Source organism: Cetorhinus maximus, chromosome 6 (assembly GCF_964194155.1).
Source record: "Cetorhinus maximus chromosome 6, sCetMax3.hap1.1, whole genome shotgun sequence".
In the NCBI taxonomy this organism is placed as follows: Eukaryota; Metazoa; Chordata; class Chondrichthyes; order Lamniformes; family Cetorhinidae; genus Cetorhinus; species Cetorhinus maximus.
Genome location: NC_135884.1, coordinates 13245937 through 13260738, shown reverse-complemented (window position 1 = coordinate 13260738; position 14802 = coordinate 13245937).

The window sequence follows — 14802 nt, the reverse complement described above, 5'->3', positions numbered from 1 at the left end:
CCTGCCTGACCTTTTATCATTGACTGCATTAATTGAAAAGAAAATTGGTCAGGGTCTGAAGCAGGCTGCCAATTCGCAAGCATTCTTTTTACGCTACTGTCAGTCAAATTTCACCTCCCTCTATGTTTTTGCCTTAACGGCAGGAGGGATGACAATCCTTCTCTGTTTCTTTTAAACCCAGCACTGAGATCACTGGAAGCTTTTGAGCCTTGTGATTCTTGAGTACTTGATTTGGTTCACAGGGTTGAAAAAAATCAATTGCAACCTACCAATAACAATGGCTCTCGTAATGCCTCTCAAGCGGCTAATTGGCCATTATAGGTATAATCTTTTTGGAAGGATTGTTAGTCCTGTTGTGCTGATATTCGTGTGATAAGCACAGCGCAATCCCAATTTACCCACAGGATGCTGCATATCATAATAACCTCTTAACAGTTAAATTAAACAGGTAAACTTAACCACAGTTGTCATATGGTCATAAAAGCCTCGCAAATGCTTTAGCCTGTACAAATGCTAAAAACATTCTTTGTTGGATATCTGTTCTACATATGAGGGAATTGATTAGCTGCCTAGTGTGTGATGCAGATGCTAACACCATGGGTTCAACCCCCTAACCTGCTGAGGAGCTCTTGGGGCCTACCTCCTTGCTAGTGAACTGATGGTATAAGTCATGATTATGTGACCCCTGGGCACCAATGACACTATATAGAGAGGATGATATATTAAAGACAAACTGAATAACGATCAGTGCTTGGGCCTCTGTCATTTACAATCTACATCAGTCACATAGATGAAGGTACCGAATATGAGGTATCCAAGTTTGCTGACAATACAAAGTTAGGAAGGAAAATAGACTGAGAGAAGGGTGCAAATAAGTTGCAAAATGATATAGAGGTGTTCAGTGAGTGAGAAAGAATGTGGCAGGTGGATTATAATGTGGAGAAGTATGACATCATCCATTTTGGTGGAGGCCACAGACACAGAATAAGGCGTCAGTCGTTTAGGACTGAAATGAGAAACGTCTTCACTCAAAGGGCTGTGACTCTTTGGAGTTCTCTACCCTAGGGGGCTGTGGATGGCCAGTTATTGAGTATATTCAAGACTGAGATTGCTAAGATTTTTAGATACTGAGGACAGAATTTTGCCCTTGGCGGGTGAGCTCGGAGGGGGCTTTCGGAAGCCTATGGCCGCCCGCAATCAGCGCTGCACCGCGATATGACGCTGGCAGGCCAATTCAGGCCCGCCCAGCGTGAAACGCGTGCGGCAGCGCTGCATCGCGATATGACGCTGGCAAGGCCAATTCAGGCCCGCCCAGCATGAAACGCGTGCGATCAGCGCTGCACCGCGATATGACGCTGGCAAAGCCAATTCAGGCCCGCCCAGCGTGAAACGCGAGCGGCAGTGCTGCCTATGCAGGAGGGGGGGGTAGGAGTGCAAGCTGACTGAGCCCGAACTTTGCGCATGTGCGCAAGGGAGCGCTGCTTAACCCCCCTGAGGCACAGAGCTGTCTCAGTGAGATGAAGAGATATAAAAAAAATAATTTTTTAAAAATGCAATAATGCATGTCCCCCTCATGTGACTCTGTCACGTGAGCACTTTCGAAAAAAATGCAAAGGCCGTTTGGCCTTTTCGCCTGCCCGTCAACCGTTAGGCTGGACGAGCAGCGAAAAATTTAATTTAATTGATCACTTAACGGCCTGAACAGGCCTTTTAATTGTTGGCGGGCGCGCTGCTGGCTCCGGCGCTCGCCCGCTGACTGGACTATGCGACCGCGCGTTGACGTTGGCACGCTCGGCCGATGTCAACGCGCGTCGTTTCACGCTCGAGTGGGTCGGACGGGCGCCCGCCCACCCAGTGAAAATTTCTGCCCTCAGGTGAATAAAGGGATATTGGGGTGCGATGGGAAGATGGAGTTGAGGTAGAAGATCAGCTCTGATTTTCAGATGGTCGAATGGCCTTCTCCTGCTCGTTCTTACGTTCTAACATTTCTCCTCTAATTGATTGTTCTGTCACTTTGTGGTGTATTATAGTTCTAAAATTCCATGTACTATTGACTGTGTTGTCAGTGTGTGATGTATCGTCGCTCTCCAACTCCATGTAAAATCGACCCTCCTGTCACGATGGTGTATTGCAGTTCTGAAATCGCCCAGTCGAGGGTGCTAATTCCTCACTTTCCATCATCGATTTTCTTTTCTCTAAGAACATATAGAAAATACAGAAGGTAGTCTCATTATCCAAGAAAAACCTTTTATACCTGCATGATATGTGGGGGGCCAGCTGAAATTACTATAAGGGTGCTGTTTGGAGATTAATGCACTGAGTGGAATCCAGTTAAAACAGGTCTGTAAATAAAGTTCTATAGCAAACTATTTCCTGGTATTTTTACCCTGATTTTAAGTAATTAATATTAAATCTGTAAATTTATCTATCTATATATGTATCTCTTTGCCTTTCCATTTGATATAGTACTTTTTGTGTGGAAGAGCACCCTAAGATTCTCATAGAGGTTTAAGGAATTTTAAATATAATTGCATACCACTGATATAGTCTGGGTAGGTGGAATAATCTGTTTTCATGTTGGAACTTTTCATGTATACATAAGGCGGGATTTTCCGGACACACCCAATGCCGGGATCTTCCAGTCCCGTCACAAGTCAATGGACTTCTGGCTGGGGCACCGCCTCGCCCACGGCGGGTCCTGCCCGTGACAGGGCCGGAGAATCCCGGCCACACTCTTGTGCCCAGGGTACCAATAGCAATTATCGTGTAATTCGCTTCTGTGTCAACTTGGCTTAGTGGTAGCTCTCCTACTTCTGAGAGTGAAGGCCCCATCCCAGAGAGCTGAGTACATGATCAAGGCTGACACGTCTGCTTGCTACTGAGGGAGCGCTGGATACTGAGAGAGGTGCCGTTGGGTGGGATGTCACACCGAGGACGGTTCGGGTGGATGTAAAAGATCCCATAGCTTTATTCGAAGAAGGGTGGTTGAGTTCTCCATGGTGACCGGGCGAGCATCCCACTCTCAATCAATGTCGCTGAGAAACAGAATATGTGGTCATTTGACACATTGCTGCTTGTTGGACCTTGATGTGTAGAAATCGGATGCTGCACACCCCATAAAACAACAGGGACAACACTTCGCATTAGTCCTCAGAACATCTCAACCGCTTCACAGCCAAGCAGACTTTGCAGCCTTAAAGGGAAAGACAGCTACACTTTGGCAGTGAAATAATTGATCTCTCCCTTATGTGCTACAAATGCTCCTGTTGTTGACAGCCCATCATCAATTTGTCAGAAATAACATGATGGGCAAGCTGTTGGTTTATTTGAAGGTTTTTAGAGCCTGTCACTGCTCCGTGTGTCACGTTTTTGCACAATGTTTAAGCAAATAATCGGGGAATTATCTCAAAGAATTATGTGCATAATGTACAATATTTTTTTGACTTTCACATTACTGAAAGCCCCATTGCAGAGACTTGAGTACATAGTCAGGGCTGACATGCCTTGACAGGTCTTGAGGTACTGAGAGAGCGCTGTATAATGAGAGGTGCCATTTTTTCGATGTGGTGTCGAGCTGAGGATGGAGATTGTGTTGAGGCCACAACAGTAACCAATCAGAGACAATTTAAAAAAATTGGGGGAGGCGGTGGCGCAGGATTATCACTGGACTGGGTGCTCCAGAGACCCAGGGTAATGCTCTGGGAACCTGGGTTCGAATCCCACCACAGCAGATGGTGAAATTTGAATTCGATAGAAATCTGGAATGAAAAGTCCGATGATGACCACGAAACCATTGCCGATTGTCGTAAAAATCCACCTGGTTCACTAATGTCCTTTAGGGAAGGAAATCTGCCGTCCTTACCTGGTCTGGCCTACATGTGACTCCAGACCCGCCAACAATATGGTTGACTCTTAAATGCCCTCTGAACAAGGCCAGTTAGGGATGGGCAATAAATGCTGGCCTGGCCAGCGATGTCCACATCCCATGAATGTATAAAGTAACAAAAAAACTCATTAGCCTTTAATTATCCTCAATTATTTAAACGACTTGACAATCGAGGGTACCTGAGCAATGGCCTTAAAGTGACCAGCCAGGGTAACATTGTAATCATGTCCCTGATCCCAGCCTGTGCACAACATCAGCTGGTTTATACTGGATTTTCTTTTGTCCACGCTTACAGAAATTATACAAGAAATGTTATGCTCTTCTTAGCATTTCAAGGGATTATATTACTGTAGTGTGAGTCACATAGCAAAGTCACACGTACATTTTATCCATACAGATTAGTCTTATTGGCATAAAGACAGGCAGCATCGTAAGCAGTGGGAAAGCAAGCAGAAAATTACACAGACGAGCTGATGGGCTAACGGAATGGGCAAAGATGTGGCAAATGGATTTCAGTGTAGGCACGTGTGAGGTCACCCACTTTCGATCTACAAAGGACGGAATGGGGTACTTTCTAAATGGCGACAAGCTAGAAAGAGTGGAGGTCCAAAGCGATGTTCCCTCTAAACTAATCAGCTGTGCAGAAACCCACAAGTTATCAAGCAGGCTGTGGACAAATTGTTCCCTTTAAAAAAGAATGTGCACCCAGCCATACAAAGAAATTTAACGGGGCTGTGCACTTGCATGAATAGGCCTCACACAAAAAAAAAATAATTAGGGGAATGGTGATCCAAGGAGACTTGGGGATCCAGGTCCACGGATCATTAAAATTTCATGGACAGATACAGAAGATAATTGGAAAGGCTAATGGAATGCTGAGACCTTGAGTGCAGTGGGTAGCATCCCTACCTTTGGCCAAGAGTTCCACCTTCAGGTCCCACTCCAAGACTTGATGGCCACGGAAGGTGTGTTCATAGTGTGGTCAAACAGTTTGATTATCAGCCTGTAAATCCTTCCAATACGCCTGATGACAGGCAGTAAGAGTAGGAGAGTTTCCTGGTCAGCCATACTGCAGAAGGCAATGGCCAACCACCGCAGCACCTTGCCAAGCATAGTCATGGACCAATCCAATGGAAGCCCATGGTCGGCAATGCCCTCTTCGGGTTTGGTACCTGAAGGAGGAGGAGGAGGAATGGAATGCTGGCCTTTATGTCTAGGGGACTAGAATACACGGGGGTAGAAGTCAAGCTGCAGTTATACAAAGGTGGATCACGCCTGGAGTATTGTGAGCAGTTCTAGGCACCACACCTTAGGAAGGATACATTGGCTTTGGAGAAAGTGCAGCATAGATTTATTGCAATGATACATGGATGCCAATTTTTAAATTACAAGAAGAGATACACTAACTAGGCTTGTATTCCCTGGGATTTGGAAGGCTAAGGGCAATTTCTTTGAAGTTTTCAAGGTTCTAAGGGGAACAGATAGAGTAGACAGAGAGAAACTATTTCTGCTGACTGGGGAATCTAGGGCTAGGGGACGTAGTGAAAAAATTAAAGCCCAACTTTTCAGGAGCAAAATCAGGAAACACCTCTAGGCCTATAGAGTAGTATAAGTTTGGAATTCTCTTCCACATACAGCAACTGACACTAGATCAGTTGTAAATTTTAAATCTAGGAGTGATTGATTTTTGCAAACCCGAGATACTAAGGGATAAAAAGCACAAGCTAGAATATGGAGTTGGGTTACAGATGAGCCATGATCTCACTGAATGGAGGAGCAGGCTAGAGGGGCTACATGGTGCTGGGCTATAGAGTGCGAGGTGGGTTGGGACAAATAAAGGCTGCTGCCTCGATATTCCAGTTGGTGCTATTTTCACACCGGCTATTAACCTGTTTAACATAAACAGGTCTACAACAACTGATTAGGATACGCAGAATAGCATGCATATACTCTCTAATCTGTTTATGTGTGATTATGTTCCTGCACGTTCTTATCTGTGTCAGTGTGTGACTGACTCTGTTAACAGCTAATATATCCCCGTGATGCAGGTGACATTTGGCTGCAGCATAAAAGCTTTACTTTTTCCTCGGATTATGGATTTCAATGTATTTTTGTTTTGTGCCACATTCTATCCGGCTTTCTCAGCTAATTTCCCCCTTACTCTCCTGAAAGCATCAATTTCTCGCTGGAGGGTGGTTTCATGGGTGCTGGATCCACTCCAACCCTCACTGCTTGTGCATGGGCCTGGACAATGCGATTTAGCCAGCTATTACCTGTGGGCATCACAGCCGCTTTTCCCTGCCTACAGTTAAAATCAGAGTTGTTGGTTTACATCTTCATCCAGGTTAGTTAGTTAGCTAGTTTTAGTTGCACGATTACTGTGCGTACAATTTCCCAACTGGCGGAGTAAACGCCCTACTCCTTGATGTCTGTCAACATGTTATGGAGCGAATTGGGATGGGGTGGGGCGGTGATGATTCATATTTGCCTAATGCAAAGGAAAGAACAGGAGACACATGTGTAGGTTGAAGTAGCAGAAGTAGCCTTTGATTTAACACAGAGTGACAGGATTTTCCAGCCCCACCCACAGCCAGGATCGTCCAGTCCTGCAGGCACTGAATCTCCCGCTCCGGATCCTGCCTGGACAGGGCTGGAAAATCCCGGCCAACAGCACAATCACTCATATAAGTTCGAGCATGTTAAACAGCTGATCGGATACAATAATGCAAGCTCATTGCAGCCCTGTGACTTTCCACATCTCTCTCATAAACCAAGCTCCAATCGTGAGCCTAGCTTCACGTAATCTAATGATTATAAACTTCTGTTGGTACCAAAATAATTATATTCATGGCTTATTCAACTTTAAGGCTCCACCCCACAGATTATTAGGATTAAACTATAATAAACAAAGCGCTAAGCAAGGATTCCAGTATTGATCACTACGGGGAGGACTTTCCCCTCGTCGGGCGGGCGCTGTGGGCAGGCCCAGGAACGGCCGTGAGACTGACTGGCGCCCGTTATTGGGCTCCGACCGCGATTTCACGCCAATTAACGGCCAGTCAGCGTGAAACACGTGCTAAGAGCCTCAGCGCTGCCAGGGTGAGGGGTGGGAGGAGCGTGAGCGCTGAAGTGTGCGCTTGCTTGCGCAGGGGGAGCGCGCGCTGACAGCTCCCTGAAGGTACAGGGCTGCCTCAGGGAGCTACAGGATTTTAAATACAAAAAATAAACTTTTTTTACATATGATATAAACATGTCCCTCACATGTGACGCAATCACGTGAGGAGGGGCATGAAAAGAAGGATGTTAAAAATTTTTAGTTTCTTTTTTAGTTAGCATTGGAAGCCTCATCCCGCCTGTGGATGAGGTTTTGTTAAAAATGCAAAGCCGCCTGGCCTATTCGCCCTCCCGCCAACTGAACGGTTGAACGGGCAGTGAAAAATGCAACATGATTAATTACTTAAGGGTCTTAATAGGCTCCTTAATTGTCGGCGGGCGCGCTTGTCTCCTCTTGCGCGTGTCTGCCGAGCGAAAGATCGCGAGAGTGCTCGATGGTGTCGGGACACTCGCCCGATGTCACCGTGCACTATTTCAATCCCGTTCGGGTCAGACGTGCATCCACCCACAGGATGAAAAATTCTGCCCTGTCTTTGTTACATGTGTAATGACTCTCCTAGTCGTTGGAAATAACCGAATTGTAATTTGGTTCAACGCATGGAGTAATACCAGCTTTTCTAAGTAGTCAATATGAATCATCAGTTAACAACCATCCAGAACATCTTAACCATAATCAAATTTATGTCTTAAGTAAACACCTTTCATTGCTTGGTTATACTTTCCAACAATTGATAAATATATAAGACCATAAGACATAGGAGCAGAAATTAGGCCAATCGGCCCATCGAGTCTGCTCCGCCATTCAATCATGGCTGATAAGTTTCTCAACCCCATTCTCCCGCCTTCTCCCCGTAACCTTTGATCCCCTTACCAATCAAGAACCTATCTATCTTGGTCTTAAATACAGTCAATGACCTGGCTCCACAGCCTTCTGTGGCAATGAATTCCATAGATTCACCACTCTCTGGCTAAAGAAGTTTCTCCTCATCTCTGTTCTAAAAGGTCTTCCCTTTACTCTCAGGCTGTGCCCTCGGGTCCTAGTCTCTCCTACTAATGGAAACATCTTCCCCACGTCCACTCTATCCAGGCCTTTCAGTATTCTGTAAGTTTCAATCAGATCCCCCCTCATCCTTCTAAACTCCATTGAGTATAGACCCAGAGTCCTCAAACGTTCCTCATATGTTAAGCCTTTCATTCCTGGGATCATTCTCGTGAACCTCCTCTGGACCCTCTCCAGGGCCAGCACATCCTTCCTGAGATACGGGGCCCAAAATTGCTCACAATATTCTAAATGTGTTCTGACCAGAGCCTTATAAAGCCTCAGCAGCACATCCCTGCTTTTATATTTTAGTCCTCTCGAAATAAATGCCAACATTGCATTTGCCTTCCTAACTACCGACTCAACCTGCAAGTTAACCTTAAGAGAATCCTGGATTAGGACTCCCAAGTCCCTTTGCACTCCAGATTTCTGAATTCTTTCCCCCTTTAGAAAATAGTCTATGCCTCTATTCTTCCTACCAAAGTGCATGACCTCACACCCACGTTGTATTCCATCTGCCACTTCTTTGCCCATTCTCCTAACCTGTCCAACTCCTTCTGCAGCCTCCCCGCCTCCTCAATACTACCTGTCCCTCCACCTATCTTTGTATCATCTGCAAACTTAGCCAGGATTCCCTCAGTTCCTTCATCTAGATCATTAATGTATAAAGTGAAAAGTTGTGGTCCCAACACTGACCCCTGCGGAACTCCACTAGTCACCGGCCACTATCCTGAGAAGGACCCCCTTATCCCCACTCTCTGCCTCCTGCCAGACAGTCAATCTTCTATCCATTGCCAGTACCTTGCATCTAACACCATGGGCTCTTATCTTACTGAGCAGCCTCCTGTGCGGCACCTTGTCAAAGGCCTTCTGGAAGTCCAAGTAGATAACATCCATTGGCTCTCCTTTGTCTAACCTACTCGTTACCTCCTCAAAGAATTCTAACAGATTTGTCAGGCATGACCTCCCCTTGATGAAACCATGCTGACTTTGCCTGATTTTACCATGCACTTCCAAGTATTCTGAAATCTCATCCTTAATAATTGACTCTAAAATCTTACCAACGATCGAGGTCAGGCTAATCGGCCTGTAATTTCCCGTCTTTTGCCTCACTCCCTTCTTAAACAGGGGGGTTACATTAGCGATTTTCCAGTCCTTTGGGGCCCTCCCTGACTCCAGTGATTCCTGAAAGATCACCACTATCGCCTCCACTATCTCTTCAGCTATCTCCTTCAGAACTCTGGGGTGTAATCCATCTGGTCCAGGTGATTTATCCACCTTCAGACCTTTCAGTTTTCCTAGCACCTTCGCCTTGGTAATGGCCACCATACTCTCCTCTGTCCCCCGACTCTCTTGAACTTTGGGGATGTTACTTGTGTCTTCCACTGTGAAGACTGACGCAAAGTACCTACTCAGTTCCTCCGCCATTTCTTTGTTCCCCACTACTACTTCTCCAGTGTCATTTTCCAGTGGTCCAATGTCCACTTTTGCCTCTCTCTTACCCTTTATATATCTAAAAAGCTCTTGCAATCTTCTTTTATATTACTGGCTAGTTTACCCTCATATTTAATCTTCTCTCTCCTTATTTCTTTTTTAGTTGTCCTCTGTTGGTCTTGGTAGGCTTCCCAATCCCTTGGTTTCGCACTGCTCTTCACCGTATTGTATGCTTTCTCTTTAGCTTTTATGCTGTCCCTGACTTCCTTTGTCAGCCATGGTTGCCTCGTCCTCCCTTTAGTATGCTTCTTCTTCCTAGGGATGAATTTTTGCTGTGTCTCCCAAATTACTCCCAGAAACTCCTGCCATTGCTGTTCCACTGTCTTTCTTGCTAGGCTCATCTCCCAGTCAATTCTGGCCAGCTCCTCCCTCATCCCTCTGTAGTTGCCTTTATTCAACTGTAATACCGTTACATCTGATTCCAGCTTTTTCCTCTCAAATTGCAGGGTAAATTCTATCATATTATAGTCACTTCCTCCTAAGGGTTCCTTCACCTTAAGCTCCCTTATCAAATCTGCCTCATTACACATCACTAAATCTAGAATTGCCTGTTCCCTAGTGGGCTCCACCACAAGCTGCTCCAAAAAGCCATCTCGTAGACATTCCACAAATTCCTTTCCTTGGGATCCACTACCAACCTGATTTTCCCAGTCTACCTGCATATTGAAATCCCCCATGATCACTGTAACCTTGCCTTTCTTACACACCTTTTCTATCTCCTGGTGTATCTTGTGCCCCACATCCTGACTACTGTTCGGAGGCCTGTACATAACTCCCATTATGGTTTTTTCCCCTTTGCGGTTCCTCAACTCTACCCACACAGATTCTACATCATCTGACCCTACATCATTTCTTGCTATCGATTTAATTTCATTTCTTACTAACAAAGCAACCCCACCCTCTCTGCCAACCTGCCTATCTTTTCGATAGGATGTATATCCTTGGATATTTAGCCCTCAGTCCTGATCCCCTTGCAGCCATGTCTCCGTAATGCCCACCATATCATACCTGCCAATTTCAATCTGCGCCACAAGCTCATTTATCTTATTTCGTATACTGCGTGCATTCATATACAACACCTTCAGTCCTGTATTTCCCGTCCCCTTTCTCATTGTCCCTTTATCTGATGTGCTTGAAGTTAGATTCCTAGCCCTTTCCAAACACTCTGTCCTATTTTGTGTTCTGAAGACTTTAATAGCCTCTCCTGGGCTCTCCTTTCTTTTCAGTTTTTTCATAATTTTCCATGAAGTTGAATCCACCCCCCCACACGTTAACCTGCTGCTTTGTTTCCCATTAGTCATACTTCTTCGAGTTTTACCCTTACCTCCCCCCCACTTTCTAGTTTAAAGTCCTGTTGACCACCCTATTTACCCTTTTCACTAGAACATTGGTCCCAGATCGGTTCAGGTGGAGACTGACCCAACGGTACAGATCCCTCCTGTTCCAATACTGATGCCAGCGCCCCACGAAATGGAACCCCTCTTTCCCGCACCACTCCTTTAGCCACATGTTTACTTCCCTTATTCTCGTGTCCCTATGCCCCATATCATCTTTGCTAAAGCAAAAGAAAGAACAGGAGACACACTTGTATAAGTTGAAGTAACATAAGGGAGTGGCAAGATGGCTACTTCAGAGCACAGTATCCCCCACTCCTGAGCAGATTGGTCCATTGTCTCTTTGGATGTATTTGGTTGTACATTGACAAAAGGGCAAAAAAGCTAACAGTATATTTGGGACCAATTGGATCTTTAACACAGGATATTGGATAAGACCATGATTTTGGGCATCTCTCAAATGACTACAGTGAATATGTGTTAAACCAGGGCCCTCTCAAGTGAACATAAACGATACCATGGCACCATTTCAAAAAAGAGCAGGGAGTTCTCTCCATTGTCCTGACCAATATTCATCCCTCAATCAACATTACTGAGACAGATTATCTGGGAATTATCCACACTGCTATTTGTGGGAACTTGCTGTGTGCAAATTGGCTGCTGCACTTTCTATATTTTGAAATATAGTCACTGTTGTGAAGCACTTCATTGGCTGTAAAGCTCTTTGAGGTCATGAAAGGTGCTAAGGAAATGCAAGTTCTTTCCTTTGCCAGCGTCACACTGTAACCAGTTTCTGGATAACTCGTCCCCTCATATTCCTTTGCCCTTCTTCCTCTCCTTTACGATATGCCTGCTGTACAATTATTGCCTCCCACTGGCAGCTAATTGAGGCAACAATGCACCCAGGGATTGTTCAAGAATGTTTGCATCCTGATGTCGTAGGGTTTTGGGATTTTTAGCGCTTCAATCTCAAAGGACTTTTGGCTAATTTAAATTGAGATCCTGGTTTTAAATAAAATTCAGCTGAACAGAGATTTAATCCAAAATGCAAAGCTTTTGGTGATGTGGTACTGGATTCAGCCCACAAGGAATAAGACACAGTTAAAACATCAACCCAAAATGGTACTTTTAACCTGGAGCATTCGTCAGTCTGCTTATCGTAAATTAGAAAGAATGTACTACGGAAATTTAAGTATCAAGTTCACAAAATAATGAGCTTTCATTGTTACAACTCCCCTGGTCTGTGGGTTGTAAACTTAACTGGACCAGCCACATAAATACCCAGAAACTTAATTGGACCAGTCACGTTCATACTGTGGTTACAAGGGCAGAGGCCTGGGGGAGACAATGAGCTTGGCGGCACCAGCGACCACGACCAGATCTGCGTTTCTTGCCGAGGATAGTCAACCCAGGACTGATATGTCTGAGGTTCCTGTAAGAGTTGAGGTTACAGAACTGCAAGTGCCCATCGAAGCACCTGATGTTCAGGCAACTCTGGAAAAAGGTTGTACCTAATAAAGAATCTGAAGTTGTGGAGCTCCAACGTTCCACACATACAATGGAAACCACCTGAGAGACTGAACTCGTAAATTCCTTACCCAGTGTAAATATTATGTTGTCCTGAAAAATATGTACTTGTAAATATAATACGTATAGCGGAGTTGAAGTGGGTGGAATGTAGGAGTTTTGGAGGTATCTGATAACACATTGTTGAAATTATTATAAATCTGTGCAAGCTGATTTACTCCAAACCAAGGTGAGGAAAGTTTCTTCTCTCTGCGTACAATAAATGAATTGAGGCAGCCCAAACCTAATTGCTAGTGGATATGGGACTACAGTACAAAACTGTTCACAGTTTTCTCAATGATTTCTCAATGGACCCTGTGGTGTAACACTGAGGGTGTGTAACCTCTCCACAAAGCAGACAAGATATTCCTCCAGCTGTTATATCAGAGGTGTCACTGTAAAGAAAGAACTTGCATTTATATAGTGGCATTCATGACCTCAGGACATCCCAAGGCACTTTACAGCCAACAAAGTCATTTCTAAAGTCTATTTATTGTTATAATGTAAAAATTGTAAATGCAGCAGCCAATATGTACACTACAAGATCCCATAAACAACAATGTGGTAATGACCAGAAAATCTGCTTATATAGTGATGTTGGCTTTGGAATGAATGCTGCCTGGAATACTAGGAAGAACTTCCCTGCTCTTCTTTGAAATAATGCAGTACGTGGGATCTTTATGTCCTCCTGAGAGGGCAGACCTCTGGTTTAACCTCTCATCCAAGAGATGGCACCTCTAACACTACAGCACTCCCTTAGAACTTGTGTTCGAGTGCCTAAAGTGAGAACTGAACCCGTAACCTTCGGACTTTCAGGCTGACACTTAGAAGCACCCCCCCCCTTCCCCATAAAATTCAGACAGGAGCCAGCAGCAAGATGTGACATATACACAACAAATTAAATCAATGTCTGACATCAAACCAGTTGAAGAAAGAACTCCTAGTCACTAACTGCCTCAAAATAGCACAATTTTCACCATCTGACTAACTGTGCAGAGGGGGGGCTTAAAAATGCTTTCCAGCTAGAATCTGTCCTTTTCAATCCTGCATTACCAACCAGGTCAACTCTGCACTAATAATTAATGGCCCTCAGCAAACGTGAACCACTTTAAACCAGACCAAAGGGCATACAATTTCCCATGGCTGTCAATCCGAAACATCTGAGGAAATATTCTGCCCGAGAATGGTTTGAAAAAGTCTCTGCCAATTCTGCTGTTGATTCTGCTGGGACAAGGTTACATAATTTACAGTTGTTGTATCACTGCTCTTTTAATCTTAGCAAAATGGGTTGAAAAATGGGTTGCCGACGTGCTGGGAAAGAGCAGCCCCGACCGAGACATTGCAGCTGACCTGGACTTGTATTCCACACTCTCCACAAAGGAAATCAGAGGTAATGTGTGTCCCTAAGGGGAAGGTCAAGGTTGAATCACCCTGTGCCATTTTAGTGTATGTCCCATTGCTCCTGAGTTATACCTGCTCCTATTATATTATCACATTACACACTGCAATTAGATTTGAACAGAATGATATAGCTTCATAATATATTTGCTGTACTCCAATTGCTGCTCTCCCAATAGCGTCTCAAGGTGGACTGATTCATCTTTCATTTTTAAAGATGTGCTGTGCAGCAGAAGTGGTAGCAGAGCTCCGGAAATATAACAAGTAGCTTCTATACACTCAACAAGTGTACTATGCAACATTTATACACAGAATTGCATAGAATCTAAAGCACAGAAACAGGCCTTTCAATCCAACTGATCCTGATAACTGGTGCTTATTCTCCATGTCAGCCTCCGCACTCCCTACATCATCGAACCATTTTGGGATACCCTTCTATTCCTTTGTGACAGTAGTATAGTGGTAATATCACTGGACTAGGAATCTAGGGTCCCAAGCTAATGCTCTGGGAGCATGGGTTCAAATCCCACCATAGCAGCTGGTGGACTTTCAATTCAATTAATAAATCTGGGATTGAAAGCTAGTCTCAGTAATGGTGACCATGAAACTATCTTAGATTGTTGCAAAAACCCATCTGGTTCACCAATGCCCATTAGGGAAGGAAGCCTGGCCCCACATGTAACTCCAGACCCACTGCAATGTGCTTGACTCTTAACTGCTCTCAAGGACAATTAGGGATGGGCAAATATGGCCTTGCCAGAAACGTTCACATCCCATGAACAAACCAAAAAAAAACTGTGTCTCTCTGCTGTGTAAAAAGGGGAAAATCTGCTCTACTCATGTTTCTGTATTTCAAACCTCACCTGTTAGCTAAATAGATGCAAGCTGTGTGGAGGGAATATAGCAGTTATGATCAAGGGGTGGGATACCTGCAGGTATGTGTAAAGTATGAGCTCCTCAACCAAATGTTT